Source organism: Macaca mulatta, chromosome X (assembly GCF_049350105.2).
Source record: "Macaca mulatta isolate MMU2019108-1 chromosome X, T2T-MMU8v2.0, whole genome shotgun sequence".
In the NCBI taxonomy this organism is placed as follows: domain Eukaryota; kingdom Metazoa; phylum Chordata; class Mammalia; order Primates; family Cercopithecidae; genus Macaca; species Macaca mulatta.
Window position 1 is genome coordinate 45758424 of NC_133426.1, and position 8874 is coordinate 45767297.

The 8874-nt window shown below is 38.2% G+C and overlaps 2 non-coding genes across 2 annotated transcripts; both read right to left on the reverse strand.

Annotated features, from left to right (window-relative positions):
* Positions 1 to 2882: 2882 nt before the first annotated feature.
* MIR221 (microRNA mir-221) lies at positions 2883 to 2992 on the reverse strand. Its single transcript, NR_032052.1, has one exon. It is a non-coding gene; the product is annotated as a microRNA mir-221 (primary transcript).
* Positions 2993 to 3723: 731 nt separating this feature from the next.
* Positions 3724 to 3833, reverse strand: MIR222 (microRNA mir-222). The gene has a single exon (NR_032459.1). It is a non-coding gene; the product is annotated as a microRNA mir-222 (primary transcript).
* Positions 3834 to 8874: the final 5041 nt, after the last annotated feature.

The window sequence follows — 8874 nt, forward strand, 5'->3', positions numbered from 1 at the left end:
CTAATTCCACGTAGGTTTAAATGGATGACTTGGAGAGCCTCAGGACCAATACAGAGAACTGAGACAGGGATAGTGCCACCAGAGTCCCCAGTGGGGCAATGCCCAGTGTAGCCATAAGATTGGGACTGCCTCTGAGACTCCAGAACTGCAGAGCCACTGGAGTGTGATCCTAGCCTGGGAGAGCTGCAAACAACCAACTGCAACTTGCAAGGTACTGTGTGGGATATGCCCAACAAAACCATGGGAGTGAGGCCCCCTATGGTTTTGGGGGCTTAACCTCCACTCTAGTGTGTCTAGATAATTCTCAAGCCTTAAGATTTAATGTTGTTTACCTTGTTGGTTTTAGCACTTACTTAGGACGTGTTATTCCTTCCTTATTTCCTATTGCTTTGTTTTGGAATGGAAATGTCTATCTTATGGTTGTTCCACTGTTGTATCTTGGAAGTATATAACTTGTTTGACCTCATAGGTTCACAGCACAGAAGCAATTTGTCTCAGAATGAACCTTACCTTGAGTCTCACTCATATCTGATTTAGATGAGATTCTAGACTTTTGAGTTGATGCTGGAACAAGTTAAGATCTTTGGGGCTACTGAGATGGAATGAATATATTTCATATGTAAGAACATAAATTTCATATGTAAAACATAAATTTCATATGTAAGAACAGGAGCCAGACACTATGGTCTGAACGTGTCCTCCAAAATTCATACGTTGAACCTTAGTCATCAGTGTGATAGTATTAAGAAGTACAGGCTTTAAGAGGTGATTAGGCTACAGGGGAAGAGGCCTCACTGATGGGATGAGGGCTCTTAAAAAGGGGCTTGACGGAGTGGGTCCTCTCTCTTCTATGTGAAGACACAGCATTCATCTTCTTTTTGCCCGTTTGTCATGTGACGAAGCAGTAAGAAGGCCCTCACCCAACACTGAGTGCCAAAGCCTTGGCCTTGGACTTCCCAGCCTCTAGGACTATAAGAAAATAAACTACTGTTGTTTATAAATTACCCAGTCTCAGGTACTTTGTTATACCAGCATGAATGGACTACGACAGTGATCCATTCAGTTGTCAGAGGTCAGGGGTGGGGTTGAATGTTGACAGTTCCAACCCTCCAATCATACCTTGGTCTTTCTGACAACCAGCCTTCATCCTGAAGCTACCTTGCCACCACCCCCACTCCCCACTAAACCAAGTCATCTCATTAACTTGTTAGCACACAAAAAGACACTCATCACTCCAGAGAGTCCAAGGATCTTAGAAGCTCTTGTGTCAGGAACAGGGACTAAGACCAAATATTTTAACAAAAGATGGTATCAACTCTATTAGTTAGAAAATTACAAGAGTTTTAGGCGCTCTCTTCCAGGAACTGAGGGTGAAGAATAAATATGTATTTTTCTTATTATCACAGTATTCAATCTTGCTTTGAGGATCAACCCAATACTTGTACCTGAGAGGTAAATGTAAACTTATCAATGGAATTAGGGAGTTCTTCACACCTGGCACCACTGTCAACACCTTCTCATTTAATGATAGGCAAAGGGACTCAAAGAACATCAGAAGTATAGGACTGGAGGGCTGGGCATGGTGGTTCAAGCCTGTAATCCCAGCACTTTTGGAGGCTGAGGCGGGATGATCACTTGAGCCCAGGAGTGCAGTACGAGTGCACTCCAGCCTGAATGACAGAATGAGAACCCATCTCTTTAAAAAAAAAAAAAAAAAAAAAGTATGAGTGGGCATGGGAGAAGAGAAACTGTCCCACTGGTAATTATGATTTATTAAACATAATCGTGTTGCACAGAGCCACTTATTACTCTTCAAAACTTGTCAAACATCTTGAGTGGAATGACTTTCTCTTCCTGGGCCACAAAAGCCAGTGGCTCAGGTACAGAATAGATAATAGAACTGATTGGTGAGTAGGAAGCCAAAAGACACACACAGAGAACAGTACAATATTTTAAAAGCTCCAAGTCATTAGCTTTATTTTTACTGAATTCAGCATGGGATGACAAAAATGCATTATATCACTACCATCCATTATTACATGTAGACATTCATCCTTGTATTCTTTATATGTCCATTTTCTACATTTAATACTAATTTAAATTACATGATTTCCTACTAAAAATATGCAGTTCATATAAGCAAGGGCAAATAAATCCTCCTTAAAACATTTTATTCCTTTATAATTGAGAACTTAACAGTCTTAATGGCTAGTTCTTAAAAAATGTTTATAGGATTAAGTTTAAGAGAGCAGACAGACAAAACACATTGTAAAACTCATATTTTCCAGAAGCAAGTTCCATTCTCCTCCTTTCTTCCTGCAAACTGGTGTTTTATCTTTACAAGTTCTCTGTCATTCCATAAGAAAGCTGAACAGTGGTTAAAACATCCAGTCTGCCTAAATTCCTGAGTGATTCAGATTCCAGTGAGACTGAGGGTCATTCATAACAGTTACAAGGCTGTGTGGTAAGGGCAGAACAAAAATAAACTGGGTTTCTGCAGGTAAGTGAGAAGACAAAATGAAGAGGAATAAGGTTGTATGTAAGGCAGCATGATTAGGCTCGTGGGTGCTATGCCTTCTGATAATAATTATGAACAGAAATAAGCCAAAAAGTAAACAACATGTAAGCGGTCAATCTTTGACAGTCGAGGCAGGGAGAAGGAAGGACGACATATTACACCTTATCTCTGGTTTACTAGGCTGGTGTGTGAGACCACTGGGGTGAAATTATATTGAAATCGTTCGTTGCTGAGGTGATCAGCTTTCTTGCGGTGCTTTCTCTGCACTCTGTTCAATGATAAACTCCACTGGTTTATACCTCCTGGAAAACAGTTATTCAGAAACATTATAGGAGTAGGTGAAGCATCGGTGAGACAGCCAATGGAGAACATGTTTCCAGGTAGCCTGAAACCCAGCAGACAATGTAGCTGTTGCCTAACGAACACAGAAATCTACATTGTATGCCAGGTTCATGCCCCAGACCTGGATGTTCAGCTTGCAAGGAATTCTCACATACTATTTCAACACAATTGCCTACTGCATTCAAGATTTCAAAATTGGCATTTGTCTTTTCTATCACAAGGAAAAGACAACCAACAGTCAGAAATGCTGGCACTTACCTACTACCAATAAAATTTCCTTAAACCATCATATCATCAAGTTTCATTATTTAATCACCACATCATGTTGAAAATGCCATCTAAAAGTCAAGAGATGAAAAAGCTGGATGGAAGGAAGGTTGGATAGGTATGCGAGTAGGTGGGTGGATGGATGGATGGGAGGATGGATAGATGGATGGATGGATGGGTAGGGGTATGTAGGTAAGTAGATAGATGAATAGATTGATCTATCCAAATGATACCTTTCATAGGGAGGAAAGAGAAAAAAAGAGGTAAAACGAAAAGAGGTAAGAGGTAAAACATGGATAAATATCCAGATTCCTCCCCCTTGTAGTACTGAAAGCAAATAGATGTCATCATTCATAAAACCTTGAGGGTTCCCAAGCCCCAGCTGATAATGTTGGACTTAACACCCTAGAACTTGACTCTCTCTCCTCTCTGTCTCTGTCTCTCTCTTTCTCTTTGTGTGTGTGTGTGTGTGTGTGTGTGAGTGTGTCTGTGTGTGTGTGTGTGATTCAAGGTAAAATTTTCATTATTAAGAACTGTTTTCATAATTAAAGAGATTATTAAGAGATCAATAATCTCTCTCAGGACACTGAAGCTGAAGCTAGAAGATGCCATCAGAGACCCAGTAGCCAGATGTAGCTGCTGATTACGAAAGACAGGATCTACACTGGCTACTGAGCCATTGAGGGTACCTATACCTTCCAGCAGCTGGGTGATCCTTTGCCTTCTGGGGAGGCGCTCTGTGGAAGAAAAGAGAAGATATCAGATTTCCAATGCACATTTTCTTTCGATCATGAATTGACATTTTGACAATAATCTCATGTATGCAATTTTAAACAACCTCTAGATTTATTTACTTATCCAACAGATACTGACTGAGTGACATTAAATAAAGTGCCACATATTTTCTTAGGTGCTGGAGATCCAGCAGCAAACAAAAAAGTGGAATATCTCTTCACTTCTACAGCATACATGATTCCTTGTGGCAAAATCTACAATCAATTATTTGGTATGTTTTGCAGTAAAATGGAAATATACACAAGAGAGAAACAAACAAGCAAACAAAAACCAATCTACCATTTTATTATGGCTTGGAGCATTTTTGTTGCTTCCTGTCACTTTAACTTGGGTAATCTAGCAATGACGCACATATGTAAAGTAAATTGCAGTTAAAAAATTCTTTCCTGCTACGAACTGAGGATAATACAGTTATGTTTACTAAATATCTCAAACACCAAAGAAAATTACAGAAAAATGCATATTATAACAGATATTCAAAGCAGGTGCCCACTAGTATGTCAGTTTCAAGCTTTCCTCCCAGATACAATGCAGGTAACAGAATAAGTCACAGGATTGGTGTTCTCTTTACTATTCATTTATCCACCCCAGAAATACTTACTGAGTACCTTCAGTAAGTACCTTTCAGTACCTTACTGAAATACTTCTTTATTCCAGGCACTGGGAATGCAACACTGAATAAAATCCCTGCACTCACGGAAGTTTAAGTCTAAGATTTAAGGAAAGGGTAGAAAAAGACTGAAAAAAACCTCCATAGATATGGACGATCATTTCATAGAGTAATGAAACAGTTAAGAGGTATGCTGTTTTCAATAGGGTGGCTAGGGAAAGCCTTACTGAGGGCCTGGCATTTGAGTGGATTCCTGAAGTAGGAGGAGAAGAATCATGTACATACCTGGGGTGGGAAAGGACACCACAGGGAGAGGCAAGAGTCAGAACAAAAAGCACTGAAACAGGAAAAAGCCTGGTATCTTGGACAAGGTGTTCTTTTATTAGCACATGACCACATGGCCAATTATTGTTTCCTACTTTTAGGATTATTCTAGAATGTAAATGACTATACAACTTTGCTCCAAGTACGCGTCTTAGAATCCTACTTTGCTTGATTTTAAAATGCTTCAGCTATCACTTAGAAAAGATTTAATAAAGCTACTGTCAATTGGAAACTAGGACCATTTGATTGGACATGCAGCTATACCACAGTATGACACACACATATTTATCACCAAGAGAAAAGTAGCTTTTTAAAAATGTGTTAGCTATAAGAAAAGATAACCAGCTTTCTGGGAGCTCTAAATATATACATATCTAGGGAATGATTTAACTATTTAATCACAGATGTCTAATTTTAAGAGGCAACTCACTTGCCAAGTTATAATAATAGTGCTTCACCAGTGTGGTTAGCTCTTGGCGGGAGGATAAGGGTGGAATTTACAAGGTGAAGCAGGGTTTTTTTTGACTGCTTGCTTTTTTTTCTCTTTAAATAAGTTAAGGCCAATCCCATCTATGAAGTATATTTTGGCACTGCCTACAAACCAGTGGGGGAAAAGACTGTTTATATAGGTTTGGCTAAGTCTTATCCTCAATGTAAAATAAAGCATTTATAGAACACACAAACTTACATTTCATAAACCACTAAAACTAACTGTTCATAACTCTACTTTTATGAATAAGGCTAACAATTAAAGTGAGGCAAGGGTTTTGTGTGGTCAGTTTCAATGCCAAAATACAAAAGATTATCTTTTATAAATCTTTACAGTTAGATGAGAAATGTACATTTAGATGAGAAAAGGTAAATTTTTAATTCTCAAAGGTATCTATTCTCCAAATCTTAGTACTAAAGTTAAGGTGGTCTTTTATCCCTTGTTTTAAATTTAATCTAGGTAATACAAATAGGAAAATCTGTAAATAAAATTTTATTAAAGGTTATTCTGTAAATTAGTGTCAACCACTAACCAGTGCTATACAGTTTTTAAGTTTATTAAAAACACAAAGAATAGAATATATAGAATATACAACACCATAGAATATTAACTAATAATACACTTTCAGCTTACAAATAAAAGGAAAGAAAAGAAGCAGGTTCCAACTAGAAATGCTGAGTTATATAATTCTGTTATCTAACAATTAAGATGACAAGTAAGCCCCAAGGGTGGGTGGTAGGACTGTAACCAAGGTACTTCTGCTCAAGTCCTAGTCACACTGCAAACAAACAAAACAAAAACAATAATAAACAAAAACTCCCCATACATTCTGGCTAAAGACCATTTATTGAGGTATGAGAAAGAGTTTAAAGGGAGGGAAAGACTATTAAAAGTTAAGCCTGCCACCTGCTGTTGGAAGGCCTGCTTTGAACTCGGATAAAGACCATTTCTTGAAATGTTAACCTAGAATTTGAAGAGCTTACACTCCACACCGTTAGAACAGGGGCAACCTATACCCCAAACCAAGAAGTAAAGAAACCCATTGATGTTTAAAGCTACACTGAGAAAGATAAAAATCGCATTCGCATCAAAGTTCTACTGGAAATGAAAGAAATGCTGCTTCGTGCGTCATTCTACTGAAGGAAGAGTAGAATTACTCTGTCTTTTAAAGTGGTTACCTGGACAATTCTATTTTGCCCCCAAAAAGCATCTCTAAGTTTAGAAATTATCATTTTTAGAAAGAAATTTTGACCCAGGGGACTATATGTGGAAGTAAATGAAGAGAGATGAACAATTTCACAGCATTGCCAGAATGCTAACTTTACCAAGTCAAAATTGTCTAACTCACTGTTTTTAACACAAATGTGAAATAATCTATGCTTCTTTGAGGAAAAGAACTTCCAGATGCTTTCCAGTTCCATGATTTTCTATAATCTCACAAAGTCTGGCCCCACATGTCCCCCCAACCCCCATCCATTGTATTTCACATATTTTTGTTCATGCACCAGTAGCTTTCTGTAACTAAACAGGAATAGAGTCAAATTCTATCATAATCATATTTAGGGATTTGACAGAGCATAAGCCAGTCTACTATTCTAACAAAGTCAGAGTTTACTTTAGAAGTGAACAAAAACTGCCACCCACAGTGTATATCTCATGTTAAGTGATTCTTAACATATACACAAACATAGACATGAAACCAAAGGGATAAATGAAACTTTGAGCGGTGTTGAATACATCCATTACCTTGATTATGGTGATGGTATCACAGGTGTTTGCATATATCCAAACTCATGAAATTATCCACGTGAAATATGTGCAGTTCTTTATCAATTATACTTCAATAAAGCTGTTTTTTTAAAAAAAAGCTGCCTCCCACACAGTTAAGAACAAAAAGTCCAATTAACTCTAACTGTAGGCCAGGGAAGAAAAGCACCCATGTATACACAGTGCGCCACAGGGTGAAATTATGCTAGAGGAGAAATCAGCCTTTTAAATACAGGTGTCTAATTAAAGTGTGTTCTTATGAACTTGGATTCCTTCTGTGTTATGTTATGTTAGAGCAACTGAGCCAGGGTATCACCATAACCGGGCACGTGGTTGAAACCCGTCCAGCTCTTGCATACCTGAGATCCTGTGACTACATTGACCAAAAACATTTATACCAGCTGATGGTCACTTGATTCTCACATCTCTCTATTTAGTAAATTGCTCCACAAGCCAACTTGAAGATTGAGGTGAACATTTTCTGGGACGTTCCTGCTGAAGACATTTTTTTTAAAAGACATTGCCCCTGCCAGATAATTCTAGTCTGAACAGGCCTGAGAAGGGACTGGGTTGGCACAAGATCCTAAAACAAGCTTCTAAAGGTGAAACCACTCAGAGCCCATAAAGACAGACTCAGACTAGTTTTTTAAAAACTAATATTTAACAATTAGGTGTATGCCTTTAATCCTTCTCAAAGAAAAACAACATTTTTTTAAACAATCAATAGAAGAAAACATGAAGCATTTTACTCACCGCAAACACTCAGAGGAAAAGGATAGTTTTAACCTAAGTAACAACCAGTCTTTTTATGGACAAGTTTCAGAAATTAATTGCCCTAAATCCATGTACATATATATCTCTCTCTGTCCCTCTCCCCACACTCTGGGAGAAATCCCTAAGGCATTCTCTACACACAATGTCGGCAGTGTGCAACGATGGTGAGGAATTCTTGTTGTTTTTAAATAAAAGAAAAAGTAAAATAATTTGCATTCCATCAATGATAAGTAAAAACAAAAAAAGGATGTCAAAATAAAGTAACTTCTCTGAGCTTGTAAACAGTAGAAAAAACCAGTCAGTTATCTCAAGAATTCATGACTTAGAGACTTATTTAGTGACGATTAACCCATTACTATTCTATACTATTACTGAGGTCTTTCTGTGTATTTGGTCTCATTATTAAGCCTTGTGCTATTTTCTAAAGGCATCAACATCACACATGTCTAACATTGCAACCTTCATTTATAATCAGATCTCTACCAAGCCTCTGCTTTTGGCACCATCCAGAACTTCTTCTGTCATACAATGTTCTTATGGTACAAAATTCTTTGTGTGGTCTTCCTTGAATCTTCCCATCAAGTTTCCCTCTCCTCAGATGGACTGATGGAGGAGCAAAATTTGGCTCTTGTACACTGCCTGACAAGCACTTCCCTCTCTGCAAGGCCCAGCTCTCTTATAGGATGCCTTTAAGGGACCTTCCTGAATTCCTCTGGAAAGTTAGCTGCATACTACTGGCGGCTGGCTCCCAGATCACTGCGTCTGTGCTCTAGGCCAGAAACACAAGACACATTGCTCTTCAATTTGTTTAGAAATGTGTCTCCCTATGAGAATATGTGCTCTTTGAGAGTAAGAATCAAGTCCTATAATTTTGAGATTCCCCAGGTATCAGCATAGTACACTGGATCACAGTCACCTTTTAGTAAATATTTGTCAAATAAAGAAATGTGAGTGAATAGACAGTAAAATGCCTGGCACCTATACTGA